The following is a 14,768-nucleotide window of genomic DNA, read 5'->3' on the forward strand; positions in this document are numbered from 1 at the left end:
TTTGAGAAAATGATTTGGCTTGACCTATCACATGCTCTCATTGGAAATCTGAATGAAGAGCAAATGGTGCATAAAGGCAAGGCATCTCCATTTGCCGAGGGCAGTGGTGCCATGGCCATCCTCAGCCCTCAGAGCTGGGAAGAGGGAACTAGTTGCAGAGAGGGACCCATGTGCATTTCTGGTCCTGGTTCCCTGGCCTTGCCGGCCAATTTTGAGAGCCAGTCAATGTGCTTCTGGCACATTCTTTTTCTGCTTCAATGATTCAGAGTGGGTTTCTGTTGCTAAGAAAACAATCCTCACTGACACAGGCTCTTTCTGAGATTTGGACCTCAAGATCTTGAAGTGAAAAAAAGCACAGAAGCATTTATGGGCGGGGCAGGGGGGGTGACCTTTCTAACATCTGACCTGGTCCCTTGCACCAGATTTCTCTCAGGATACTCTGCTGGCCTAAGGACCCCAAGAGGTACTTAGGGAATGATGTCATCACCAACTCTCAGAGGGACCAGAGTCGAAGAGGCATAATTTTATAATGCCACTCTTTCCAACCCTTTCAACATTGGTAGAATACTTACTCTTTCTCGGAGAGTGATAGCTCTGGAAAAGGGACCCTGTCTGGAGGTTCAGTCTTGGGGTTTACTTAACTAAGCCTCGTCAAAAACAAACTTACCTGTTGGTGATCATTACCTTTTCCTAACCCCTTCCTACCCACCCGTTGAATTCACTCACGGGAGGTGAAAAGTAGCAACCAGACCTGAGGACGGCTATTACCTGCTAAGGCATTCGGAGATGGAGCCTCTGAAAATGAGAATAGAATTTATCAAGCAGTGTGTGTTCAATGATTCAGAAAGATCCATATGTGCTTTTGTTTCAGCTACTCTAATGAGAATGTGTCAACTTCAGTTATACTCTTCTATTATCAGCCTCGCTCCTGACTAAAGCAGACTGGCTGCTTTCCAGAGGCATGTTCTCACTGCAAGGATATGCTAGCTTTGCACAGAGGCTTTCTTCATCATAGAGGATCTTCAGGTTAGGACTGAGCCCCCTCCGATTGTCAAAAATCAGTATTTTATTTCTAGAAGGAGTGTGATAACACTCCAGCATCATTATCCACCACCAATTTTTGGAAAGGGAAGAAAAAAGTCTAAGGCAGTATCTTCAAGAGTAAGGGATGCTGAAGGGTGTGGGATGGGCTGAAGCCAGAGGCCAAGACAAAACAAGATGTCACATTGTTTAACAGACCAAAGGAAAATGACATTTCTTCCAGTTCTCTGATGAAATGAAGGACAAGTCTTCCGGTTTGGACACAACCGGTGTCCCAAGGGGACAGAATATTTTACGGTTATAGGAATGTGTTGTCCAACAGTAGATGTTGAGATACATGAACGGCCAAGGATTAGTATAAATGTTCTACTGAGGGAAAATGATCCTCACCCTAATTCAGCAAAAACCCAGATGCTTTTGTATCAAAAGAGAAAACCCTGAGGATAAAAATGGGAATTTAGTGTGAAGCAAATAATCTTTTTTTTTTTTCTTCCAACTCAATAGCCCATCTGCCTTAAGGGTGAAAAACACAGAAGAGTCGCCATGGCAGCAGGAATTAAAGCAGGGGTTTGTCCTTAAATAGCTCAATGTGCTCTACATGGGGGCAGTCTAATGCCTTATTTGCGGTGATGGTCATTTAAGGGTGGGCTGTGTAGAAGGTGGAAGGAGAGGAACCAGGAAGAGCTCTTCAGAATCTATTTTTATGCCCTCTCTTGGGGCGCCTGAAACCAAGATGCTTCACCTGATTGGGTCGACATTTTCATGCTGACTCCTTCCCAGGCAGTTTGCAATAGACAATCTGCAATCCGATGACACATCTTCACAAATTTGCTTGGTTTTACTCTTTGGTGGCTATCTCTTTACAAAAAACCAGTCCCGGGAAACTTCAGTAACAACTGCTAGCCCTTATGAGGACAACACAGTAGAGAGCAAAAATCTGAGTCCTTCTTGGAAACATGGAACCTCACGGATTCTTGGATGGAAAATCCCATCTGTAACTTACTTCTGCCATCCTCCCTTTTGAGTGAGGTCTGTGTGTTCACTGACTAGTTTCTAGTGTTTATGGCTTCATAAAGGGCTGACGCCATCTTGAGATTGTTGGCAGGTTTAGCAAATTACTAGAATTTTGACAGCTTTCGGTCATTCACCTTTTGATGTTCTAACAGTAATAATAGTCCTATTTACTGAGTGTCTGCTATGTGTCAATCACTGTGCTAGGTGCTTTATGTACATTACCTTCAATTTGTATAACAAGTCTGCTCTCGTTTTAAGGATGACGGAACTACGGCATGGAGATTAGCTAAGTAATTTTTTCCACACTTGTTTTCTCCTTTGCGATGATGTTGGTTTGGTTTTATTGCATGAGTGCCGGGGGGCAGGGTGCGGGTTGCTGGCATTGGGGGTTGATTAATGCATGTTCCTGATACTTCGCTTCTTCATGCACATCTCCCTGCCATGTCAGTTAACACCTCACTCGATTTTGTAATTGTTTCTGATCCTTTTCAAGTTAAAGCGGCTTACCTCTCCGTTCAGCTGGGTATCAAAGTTGGCTGCTGGCAGTGGATAGGCATTATCAGAAGCTGCAGATCAAAGATGCTTCATCACACAGAATGTGCTTGGCTTCCAGAGAGCAAGCAACTTGGGCATTCCTTTCCATCACTGTGATGAGACGTTAGTAAGAATTACCTAATTTGCTGTCTATAAATGGGTGTCTTTGACTCAAAGCCCTAGAACTATGCTAATACTGCCTATTATCTGTTTGAAACCTTCTACTGAAATTTCTAGAAGCCTTAAAAACGTACTGCCTTTGAGTACACAAAATGGTCCTTTTTCTAGATGCTGGGTTAGTTAAGCATACACACACATGAATTCGATTTCTTTAATATTTGACCACATGCTGTCAAATAAAAGAATACATATAGGACATGTATGAACCAAGAATTCTTAAGTATGGATACAAAATGAGCATCCTGGGAAAGAACTGTTAAGATTTCTAAATAAGAGTTCCCCAAATGATTATAACATTTCTCAAAATATATTCTTCGGGACACTAGGCCCCAAGTTGTTCTTTAGGAACAGGAAGTTAAGTGGTCATGTCAATCTGGGGTACAGCGCATGCTTTATTTCTCCCTTAGAGAGTCACGATGTACATCAGCAGCTTGTAGAATCTGCAGCCCTCTGCAGTGGGCACTCTGTGCTTTCCTCAAGCCCATTTTTTTCCTCCAATGCTTTGGGAAATGCTAGACAGTGAAAATGGAAAGAAAGAGACAATTGTTCTCTTTCCTTTTTTTTTTTTTTTTAAAGATTTTATTTATTTATTTGACAGAGAGAGAGAGAGATCTCAAGTAGGCAGAGAGGCAGGTGGGAGTGTGCGGGGGGGGAGCAGGCTGCCTGCTGAGCAGAGAGCCCAATGCGGGGCTCGATCCCAGGACCCTGGCATCACGACCTGAGCCGAAGGCAGAGGCTTTAACCTGCTGAACCACCCAGACACTCCAAGTTTAAGCTTTTTTTAAATGTGGAGTCTTCTACTAGGGGAGATTTTGAGGGTGCCAATCCCTGCAATCAGGTTTCTTGCAGCTTCGAGCCTATGAAAAAATTTGGGGGGTTCTTCAGCAGGGACAGACTTGTACTGAGATGCCCATGGTCAACGCAAGGCCACCTTCCAACAGCCCCGTGTATCATGTAGACCAGCTCCCCACCAGACCCTATCCCCATCCGTGGATGTCACTCTTAGAAACTGGAGAGGAGATCCAGTGTCCACCCTCTCCCCCTACCACGTGCAAGGAAGGGGACAAGGTCTGAGAAAACTGGGTCATCAACGCCCATATGTATTTTTAAGAAATTTGGTGCATTAGAGTTTTTTTCAATACGTGTCACATATATATTTTTCTCTTAAATGGAAAAAATAAGACTTTTGAGCATCCTCTGATCAGTCTTAAGGTCCGTTTTCTATGCACTGATCTCTTAAGATCAGTTGAACAAGGAACGAACTCATATCTGTCACAATCTATTGTTTCATATTTGTTTTGAACGTGAATTCTGCATTTCATGTCTCCTATGCTTTGCCGCACCCTGTTATATTATTCCTGGGAACTATTCCAGGTAGAGCGTGGCCCTTTCACGCTGGTCCAGCCTCCACCCAAAAAGGCACTGTGTCAGTTTTCATTAGTGCTTTTGCTTATTTAACAAGCATCCAAATGGAAAAAGTGACAGGGCAGAGTGCAGGAAGTACGGGAAGGCTCTCCCGTTCCACAGATCAACAATTTGAACTTTTAAAAGAGATTTCGTGTCTTTTGGCTGTCCTTAGCAGAAGCAGACTGGATCAGGGTTTCATATGTTTGAATTCTTGGGCCATGGCCTCTCGCCAGCTTCCTGGCAGGACCTCAACCAGCTTTCAGTCTTGCCAGCCGGTTTGTGACATGTGACTTCTGAAGAGAGCTTTCTGATCTGATAACTACACTGTCCCCTTGTTGAGACAGAATCTGGAAGGACAGTCATGGCCCTCATGGAATCTCATTCAGCCTAATGTACTTGGAAATGAATTCGCTTGTCAGAGAACAATTGGCAAAAGCAAGAAAAATGTCGATTAAATTTTGGGTCTAAAAAAAGCTGCTCTTAATCACTTCTTAAAATAGGAGCGCTCCATTTGATCATTGAACCCACAGAAATGTGCAGGCCTGTAATTTGGTCAGCCTTGTTTCAAAGACATGTTTGTAAAATCTGCATCGGCCTTTGCTACTTAAAACAAAACAACAAAAAACAACCACACACATATACACCAGTCAACCAGAAAAAAGTAGGTTACTTCCTAAGCCCATCCCTATATGTCCTCGTATTATTCGGGAATAAAACTAGCTTTCTCTTTAGTGAACATATTTTATTAAGAATTTTTTAGCATCCAGGGATTCCAGCCCAGAGATAGTCAGGACAATGGTTATCATGTCTATGTCTTCAAGTGTCTCAGTCTTCTGAAATAACCACTGAATGCCTCTATCAGTGAGGATTGCAAAGTGTGACCCAAGCCTGAGGGGACCCCTGCTGTCCTGTCCATATGGACAAGTTAATCAGTTCCCTTAAAATGGTGTCTCGCTGGTGTAGAAGGAAGAGAAATCTGCTAGAACTGCAGTGGTTGGAACTTGGGGTCACCAGGCAAACAGATAGAGATAGATACATAGATACAGGACAGTGCATGAAAGTCGCAAGTTGCGTTTTTTGGGGAATAGACTCTAACACGAAGAGTAATTTATCAGCTTATCAGTGCACTTGGAATCAGTCTCTCTGGAAGAGAAGGGATAGCAGCGAGATTGGGCAAATGGAGAAGCTGGTTTGCGAAGCTTTGATGCTGGGGTGGTCCTTCAGTATGGAGCCAGCTGGAGCCAAGGCACTGTCCCTTCACACTCTGCTGGTGGGTCATTAGACTGATCTGCCCTCAAGGGCAGGGTGACACAGTTCCCAAAGGGCCCTGACAGCTGAGGGGCTTCTGCCAGCGGAAGGCCCAGTCCTTCATCCTAGAGGGAGTGTCCACTACAAAACTCTGCAGTTTTCTCTCTTAACACAGCCATAACTCAGTTAATGACCCCAGAGAATCAGAGCTCCATTAGGACAGAAAGTTTTATTTTAAAGAACTGCTCACGACTCAGGAGAAGCATGGCAGCCAGGGGCCATGGTCCAGTTTTCTACAAGTTGGGGAAAAGCTCTGCCATAATCATAGCTTCTCTGCAGGGTAGGAAAGCAGTTTCAGTTGTGAAGAGTTTGGTTAATGATGTCCTGACCTTGGCTTAGCACTCTTTCTTTGCTCCCTACACCTTTGCTCCCTTACACCTCCGCCATGACGCTGTCTCTTCTCTTCACTTTCTCCCTTTGCCCCACAGACCCCTTAAGGTACACTTTTTTTTTTGCATATTTAAAACTATTTTATTTTTAATAATTATTTTATATATGCCCATTCCTTTGATATCTTTTATATTATATTTCAACCTTGGTAATGCAATTCTGACAATGAAGAATGGGTTGAACATTTTCTTTTGTTATTATGAAAAACAGCAGGTGTAGAATTGAAATGCAAACCGATGACCAGGGTTTGAACCTGGCCCCGCCACTCATCTGCTGGGCCAGTTGGGCAAGTTGTTCACTCTGTGCCTCAGTTTCTTCATCTGTAAGACAGAGAGAACAATAGCACTTTTCAGAAATTATAGTAGGGTTTTCACAAAACAGGTTGCTATGAGAATTAAATGAGTTATTTGTGAACGTTCGTACTAAAAAGTGAATTAAAATACTCCATGCATGCTATCTACATTTCTTTATCTGAAAGGGGTCAGGTTTTGGAAGTGGGAGGAAGGAATTAACATTGCTAAGCACCTGGGGTGCCTGGGTGGTGCAGTCCGTTAAGCTTAAGCATCCGATCCTTGGTTTCCATTCAGGTCATGATCTCTGGGTCCTGGGATCAAGCTCCACGTGGGGCTCCATGCTCAGCGAGGACCCTGCTTCTCCCTTGGCCTCTGCTTCTCCCCCGGCTCATGCACACACACACACACACACACTCACACTCACTCTCTCTCTCTCTCTCTCTTTCTTTCTGAAATCAATCAATCTTAAAACAAACATTATTAAGCACCTACTATATGCCAGAAACCATTAAGGCACACAGATTAGGCTCTACTTAATCCTTATGATAGTCCTGTCCTCATATATTATCCCCTTTTACAGACGAAGAAATTGTGATTTTCAGAGTTTAAATTGCCCACCATCATAGAGCTTCTGGGTGGTGAGCTGGAATTCAACCCCCAGAGGACCTGGCATCAAAAGCTTGCTTTGTTCCCTTTTGTGATCCTTCCCATTCCATTCTTGCTCCATGTTTATGATGCCCCCTCACAGTGGCTTTCCGTTTTGCCGTGAACAAAAATTGATGTACTCAGAAGTGATACAAACCAGAACTTCTAACTCCCATGAGAATTTCCCCTAAAACTGTTAGTTTCATTTTGTTTCTGCTGCAACAAGAGTAATGGCATGAAAAAGAGGACTTGACAACATCATTTATATTATAATTTTTCCCATATTATGAACTTTCCCCCTAAAACAATGCCCTTTAAGGCAAAAAGATTAGCCTACTTTTGCCCTATTATCAATTGCAAAAATTACGCTTTAGTTTTGGGGGTTTATTGGTAGTCAGTGTAGTCAGTAAATTCATGAGCAAACATTTCTACAAAGAATCAAACTCAAAAGTAAGAAGATTAATTCATAATAAGTCAAATTTTGATGCTAAAATAGTTTGATCTGAGATTACCATTGACTACAAATTGCCATCTGTGCTTACTCGTTAAAGATGTCAAGTGTAATTAATTTAGTGGACCCCCATTTGACAACCTCTGTTAACGGGATCTGCAGAATACATACTGTATGTTAATTTTCAAATTGAACCTGCCAAGGGGTTGTTGGCTTTATGAAAGTAACTGCTTTCCTCTTTGGACCAAACTTCAAAAATCCCATAAGGGGAAAAGAAATGATCATTTATTAAAGACATACTGTATGCCAAGCACCCTGCTAAGTACTCTTACCCACATTAACCTTATTCATCCTCCATGCATTCCTGCAATGTGTAGCTATTAGCTCCTTTAGTGAAAAAAAAGGCCCAGAAAGCTTTTTTCCACACCCTATGAGACATGAGAACTCTTACTCTAGCCCTTTATATGCAAAACTCATTGTTAACATATATGTTAACATATATGTGCAGACCAGATGTCCCTTTCCATGTTCTGGGGGGGGGAGTGCAGAGGACAAAGAGAAAGAAGGGGATCAGTTCACTCTATCACTCATGTGTTTCTCAATAACAACCAGTGTTCTACACTCTGAGAATTCCTCAAGGAGCTTGTGTCCTTGCTGGAGGCCTGAAGGGGAGAACCTGGTAGGCTGATCTTGTTCTTGTATGGTTAGGGAGGAACGCCATCTTGGGTGGAGGAAACAGGGAGTGGGAAGGAGAAGGGATTTGGTCAGCTGCTGCTTGTGAAGAGTATCAGAAACAAGACATTGATGCAAGTCATAATAGTGAAGGGAAAGATTTGACCCAGGAAATTGGCCCTGAAACTCTGTATCTCTTCCCCCAAACTTAGGGGGAAAGATATCTCTGCATCTCTTCCCCCAAACCTAGGGAATTGAGGCATTGCCTCACTGCCTCATTTCCTGTCAGTCTCATCATTAGTCCTGCCCACTCAAGCCCCTACACTAGCCTGCAGAGGCCTCCCTAAGTGTTCTGGGTTGGAGAAGTTCTCCCCATGGGCTGACCTCAGACAGAAGAAGGGACAGATGAAGAGGATGTTCACAGTTCACCTCAGCATGGGAATAAAATGCATTTCTGACACCTCAGCTTGAAACACAACTAATTTCCCATGATATAACTGTAAGAAATGGTACATAGACTCTTAAATTTTACTGGAGCTAAACTTCAGCAACAGTTTGTGAAAAATAGGTTGTTTGGTTGGCTGATTGGTTGTTTTTTAATAAACTGTCTTGAGGACCTAATAACCATGAACAACAAATTTCTTTAAAGAACAGTATCTACCCAATTTCCTAAAAATTTATTTTTTACAACATTCTTAGCAAAATATCGTAAGATGGGGTTAGCTTAAAGTTAAAGAGCTATGGAAATCACAAGAATCTAAATTTCCACAACTAGGAATGGAACAAATGACAGATGAGATTAGAAATGGCTCACGAGGGGCGCCTGGGTGGCTCAGTGGGATAAGCCTCTGCCTTCGCCTCGGTCATGATCCCAGGGTGCTGGGATGGAGCCCTACATTAGGCTCCCTGCTCAGTGGGGGGGGTCTGCTTCTCCCTCTCTCTCTGCCTGCCTCTCTGCCTACTTGTGATCTCTGTCTGTCAAATAAATAAACAAAATCTTAAAAAAAAAAAAAAAAAGAAGAAGAAATGGCTCATGAAAGGAGCTACTAAAATTGACCCAAAATGGAGGGGGAAAAGTCTTGCTTTACTTTGAAACAATTAAGTCATTCACAAAATACATTAATGCTCAACTTCACTACATTGTTTTCTAGACTTTATCTCAGATAACATGCATTCACCACAGGATAAAATGCACATATATGAATTTATTTTACTAATTTCTTTTCTTTTTTCTTTTCTTTCTTTCTTTCTTTCTTTTTTTTTTTTTTTTTGAGAGAGAGAGCACACATGTGAATCAGGGAGGAGCAGAGGTAGAGGGAGAGTGCTGAGGCCGACATCTAACATACTGAGCTACCCAGGAGCCCCACTAATTTATTTTCATTTAAAATTTTATATATTTGGACTAGACACAGATATATAAATATGTACCACAATTATTTTCTGAAAAAAATTTATATTGTGCTAAATATTGTGTCCAATTTTTTAATTAATAAAACAGATCAAGCTTCCTGGTTTTTATAGTCTTGCAATATCTCACTGTACTCTAGCTTTTGTTATTTTCAGTATTGTCTGAGCCCTTGCTAAGTGAGGTTTTCTTCTGTATTTTTATTTCTGGACTTCTGTATTTAATATTGGGCCTTTAATTTCTGTATGGTCACAAACTAAAAGAAAAAAAAATCCTTGCTTACGTTCTAGGCAAGGTATGGTAGCTAAGGAAAAGCTTTCTGTTTCTTTAATATTTTCTACATAATTGGATCTATTTTAGCAGTCTGAGTTATTGCAGCTATTATAAACTGAACAATGGAGGAAGGCCAATTATTCCAAAGCTGCACTTAATGGCTGCTCACCTAGCACAGATATCTCTCTTCAAAATCAGCTGCAACACAACATGCATTTTCTGAGGAATTCAAGAGGCAGGCTCATCAACACCATTAAATAGCATCATTTTGAACTCTAGGAGCAGACATTAAGAATCTTGGACCATCTGTACTCTTATCCTGCTTTCTTAGAGTTCTTGGCCAGTTGCACTCTTAACTATATTTAAAAATGCATATCCATGATAAGGAACTATGTCAAATAATTTTTGTTCATAAAATCTTCTATAGGAGGAAAGAATGTTCTCATATGTCCTATGTACTCAAAATAGATGTGTTTTCCCAAAATTAGCCCCAAAATTGGCTTGAGCAAACAGCCATAAGCATTAGAAGAAATATGTTCAGGCAAAAATCCGAATGAAAGGTACCAGTTGAAAGAGACTGGGAAATTGGGTAGTAAAACACAGTTTACATAAGAGACTCTTAATCACACAAAACAAACTGAGGGTTGCTGGGGAGTGGGAAGGTAGGGATAGGATGGCTGGGTTATGGACATTGGGGAGGATATGTGCTATGGTGAGTGCTGTGAAGTGTGTAAGCCTGACAATTCACAGACCTGTACCCCTGGGGCAAATAATACATTATATGTTAACTTAAAAAATAAATTAATTAATTTTTTAAAAAACTCAGTTTAGAAATAGCAAGTGAGTAACATTAGCTAGTAAAATGGCCTCTGTGTGTCCAGGAGTGATGTCACTAAGGCAAACCTGACACCTAACAGTTCCCAGGCTGTTTGACTCCTCTTTGCTTTAAGAAAAATGGTCACTGGGGGGATATTTGTTTTCAGCACCTCCCTACTTTATGTGTTCTCCCACCATCACTCACCTCAACATCTTGCTTCAGTTTCCTGAGTGCTTGGGATCCTTCCCTGCCTTATACCCTTCTTGGCCAGTGTCCCACATCACCAATCTTTCCTGCCTTGTCCCCACCAAAGTCTATCATTCACTTCCTTGAGGGCAAGTCTCCCACTGAGGTGGCATAGCATGATTTGGGACTCAGGCCTGGGTTCAAATTCTGGCTTGGATAATTATTAACTGTAAGAACTTGGGTGAAGTATTAATGAACATCAGTATGTTCATAAATGAAATGAGTATAACAATAGGAGTTCCTAAAAAGGGTGTTGTGAGGATTACAACATAGTACATTTGAAGTGCTAATATGATATCTGAAAAACAGCTAGACCCAAAAAATGGATGCTATTATAAATGAGTTGATAATTCACAGTAAAGAGGGGAAAAAAGGTTTCACCTTAGTGTAGAAAATCTAGGAAAGAATGCACAAATGCTTCATAAAAATTATAAAACTTCAATGGGAGAAACTAAGGAAGATCTAAATCAATGTGGTGATATGCCATGTATATGGATTAAAAGAGTTAATATAACAAGGATTCAAACCTTTCCCAAATCAAACTAGATATTCAATGTACTTCTGATAAAAATCTCAATAGTCTGAATTTTCATATTGACCAGCTGATATTAAATTTTATAAAGAAATAAAGAAAATCCCAAGAATATTTGAGACACTCTTGGAGTAGAATAACAAGGAAGAATTTATTCTGCCAAATATTAAAACTTGTGAAGCTACAGCAATCATGACTTTGTGGTATTGTTACAGGTAAATAGAGCCAGGGAAGAGAATAGGGATACCTAAGACAGAGTCATGTTTATATTGATATGATATATGACAAAGGAAATGTTCCAAAACAAATGGGGAAATGACTGTCTTCTCATTAAATGATGCCAAGATAATTAGGTATCTAAATGAGAACAGAATGAAACTGGACCCCTTCCTCACACCATATACAAAAATCAACTCCAAGTGGGTTGTAAACTTAAACGTGAAAGAAAAAAAATATAAAGTGTTTATGTATTTATAAATATCTCCAGGACATTGGGAAGTATTTTAAAATATCATAGGAAGAGAAAAGAGTATAATAACATTAAAGTAATTGAGCTCATGAAAAGACACTATTTTAAAGAGTGTGAAAATACAAGCCACAGAATGAGATATTTGCAACACATAATCCACAAAGAGCTTGTATCCACCAGTCAATCAGAAAAAGGCAGACAGCCCAATTAAAAAATGAGCAAAAGACTTGAACAAGCACTTCACCAGAAGGAAATGCAAAAACTAATAAGAATAAGCAAAGATTAAGTCCACTAATGATCAGGAAGTACCAGCTAAATCAAGCAGAAAGCTAATGTCACACACACCAAGAATGGCAAAATAAAAAATCTGATAAAAACAAGTGTTGGAGAGAAAAAAAAAAAAAAACAAGTGTTGGCTGGGATGTGGAGGAATGAGAGCTCTCATGTACTAGTGGTGGGAGCAGAAATTAATATAATTACTTTGGAATCCAGTTTGCATTTTCTAATTAAATTGGAGCTACACATAACTCATGATATAGCAATCCCACTCCTGGGTATATCCCTAGAGAAATACATGCATTTGTATATCCGAAGACATGCACAAAATGTTCTAAGCAGAATTTTGATAATAGTCTTAAACTGTAAATGAACCCAGTGTCCATTAAGAGTAAAATGGCCATAACCATTAACAGGATGAATCAATTGTGGTATGTACATTAGTACACTGAAATTCTTACAACAACGTAAAAAAAATCAGAGCTTGTTTTGGGGGAAGTATCTTACAAACACTATACTGATCAAAAGAAGCAGAGCACAGAAGAATGTATACAGTATATTCTTAACTGATATACAATTGAAATATAGGAGAAACTGTACTTCAGAGGGGATGAAATTATAAAGAAAAACTATGAGCGCAAAGACGGAATCACCATCAGAATCAGGGCAGTGGTTACCGCTAAAAAGAGAAAGAGGGTTTCAGTTAGCAAGGGACAACCTGTGAACTTCAAAGGAGCAACCAATATTTCATTTTATATCTTAGACATTGGTTGCCAGCATAGTTCCTACATAATCATACATTACACTATACATTTCAATGTTTTTGCATTCTTCTGGATGTGTATCATATGTCAAAGATATATATATATACACACACATATATGTGTGTGTATATATATATCTCCACCCCAGAAAAAGAATCATGTTGGTCTTATTTTAGACTCCAAAATAAAAGTTATTACCCAGCCTCTGTGCTTTGAAACATAAAGCCAATGTCATGGTGAAATCTTGAGCAGCCTTCCAACTGTCATTGGCAAGCTTTATTTAATGTTAATAAGATAACTTACATAGCTTACATAAATAAAGAACTTACTATAGCCCAGGCAAGTGCTCAGGGTCCAGCACACATTAGCTGATTTAATCCTCCCAGCAACCCTGTGAGGTACGGCTATTATAATCATTTTATAGGTAAGAGTCATGCGTGTTCATCAGGGAAATATTTATGGAGAGTCTCCCTCAGATGGCAAGAATGGCAGAGGTGGACCCTAACCCAGGTCTGCTTGACTGCCCAGAAGGCATGCTGAGCTACTGTCCTGTGTCACGCCCTTGTTAATGCTGAGACCTCATCTTTCATTGCAAAATCTTGAACATAACCAGATTGCTCCTTCACAGAGATGACGGCATTCACTCATCCCACCCGTGCGCCAATCTCCACATTGGACTTTGTGGCTACACAGAGGAAGAGGACACTAGCCTTACCCTCAGGGAGCTCTTAGTCCAGAGAAGGGACTCAGAGAAGTAAACAAATAAAATCAGTAGTTTATTGGAGCTCAAAAATGGGGTGAGGACAAATAGGGCTGGAAGAAGAAAATAGGCAAAGGTAAGAGAAGCTGTTTTAACCTTTAGCCTTTTAGCCAACCAACCTGTTCTTCTTTATGACCTGTTCCTTCACTTGCCTTTAACTACCTTGAAGTTAAAACTCTGTCCTATCTCTTGTTTTTTCACTGGGTTCCAAGTTTTTCTATTTTTTTTGTCTTAGAAAGTTTGATTCTTTTGGATTCCCCTCTCCCTACCCTCCCGCCCCTCCCCCATCCTAGTTCCCCACCTCTTGCCCCTACCTTCCCCCACCTTCTCAGCCTCTTCCCCTTCCTCACCCTCTTTTGACTTCCTGTATCAGACGTATTCTTTAATGTCTGGATCAAATGCACCTTTCTTCGAAATCTTCCTGATACTCGCCCCCCCAACACACACCCCTCTAGGAGTGAGTATTCCCTTTTTGATATCCTTCCACATTTCATTCATGTAATTTTTGCAGTCTACAGCATATTTGATTTTGTGTTATAATTATTTATGAGCATGTTTTGCCTCCCCTGCTAGAGTGCAAACTCTTCCAGCCCAGAGACCATCATCAATTTTGCTTTGTGTTTGTCCACAGCCTTGCTGAATAGAAATGGGCACTTAACCAGAGCTTAGAGGTGTTTGGAAGCAACCTGGCCAAATTTTTGGAGGTTGGATGGGTCTTTTGGAAAGAAGGTGTCATGAATTGTATAATAATAGCAATTTGCAATATTTTAACATATTAAGACATTTTTAGTTGGGAAAAATAGAACCAACAAAGAGATACTGTCTCCAAACCAAACACTACTGCTGTATTTTTTCCTTTTGCAAGAAAAATCATTTATGAGGAAACATAGCGTGTTTTCACATGTATAGAATATGGAAAGTATGACTAAACACCCACTAATCTAGTCCACCATGCTCAAGAACTCTACCTTTAGCAGTTATGATTATAGAATTTAGAGCACGAAAGGTATAAAATACTATGTTACCTTATGTTTACAATTGTTTTGTTTTTGCTTAATGTTACCGAACCCAATCATTAAAATTCTTTCAATATTTTGGTTTGGAAATTTCTCCTCTTTTTATTTCTTAGTGGATTTCTTGTCATTTCTTTATTACAGCTTTTTCTGGGATTTTTCTCTCTTGGAAAAAAATTTTCCAGCTACCAGAATTATAGAGTAGTTAGAAATTTGTTGAAAATCTATGCAAGTTTGATTACTTTCAAAGACCTTTCCTTGAAATTTCTTTATGTTTT

General features: G+C 40.3%; 1 long non-coding RNA gene across 1 annotated transcript in view; it reads right to left on the minus strand.

Annotated features, from left to right (window-relative positions):
• Nucleotides 1-5,928: 5,928 nt before the first annotated feature.
• Nucleotides 5,929-14,768, minus strand: part of LOC309870073 — a 71,801-nt gene continuing 62,961 nt past the window's right edge. Inside the window, exon 3 of the long non-coding RNA XR_014314473.1 lies at nucleotides 5,929-6,194. This is a non-coding gene — a long non-coding RNA (uncharacterized lncRNA). The remainder of the gene's footprint in view (nucleotides 6,195-14,768) is intronic.

Source organism: Mustela nivalis (genome assembly GCF_964662115.1).
Source record: "Mustela nivalis genome assembly, chromosome: 7".
Lineage (NCBI taxonomy): Eukaryota > Metazoa > Chordata > Mammalia > Carnivora > Mustelidae > Mustela > Mustela nivalis.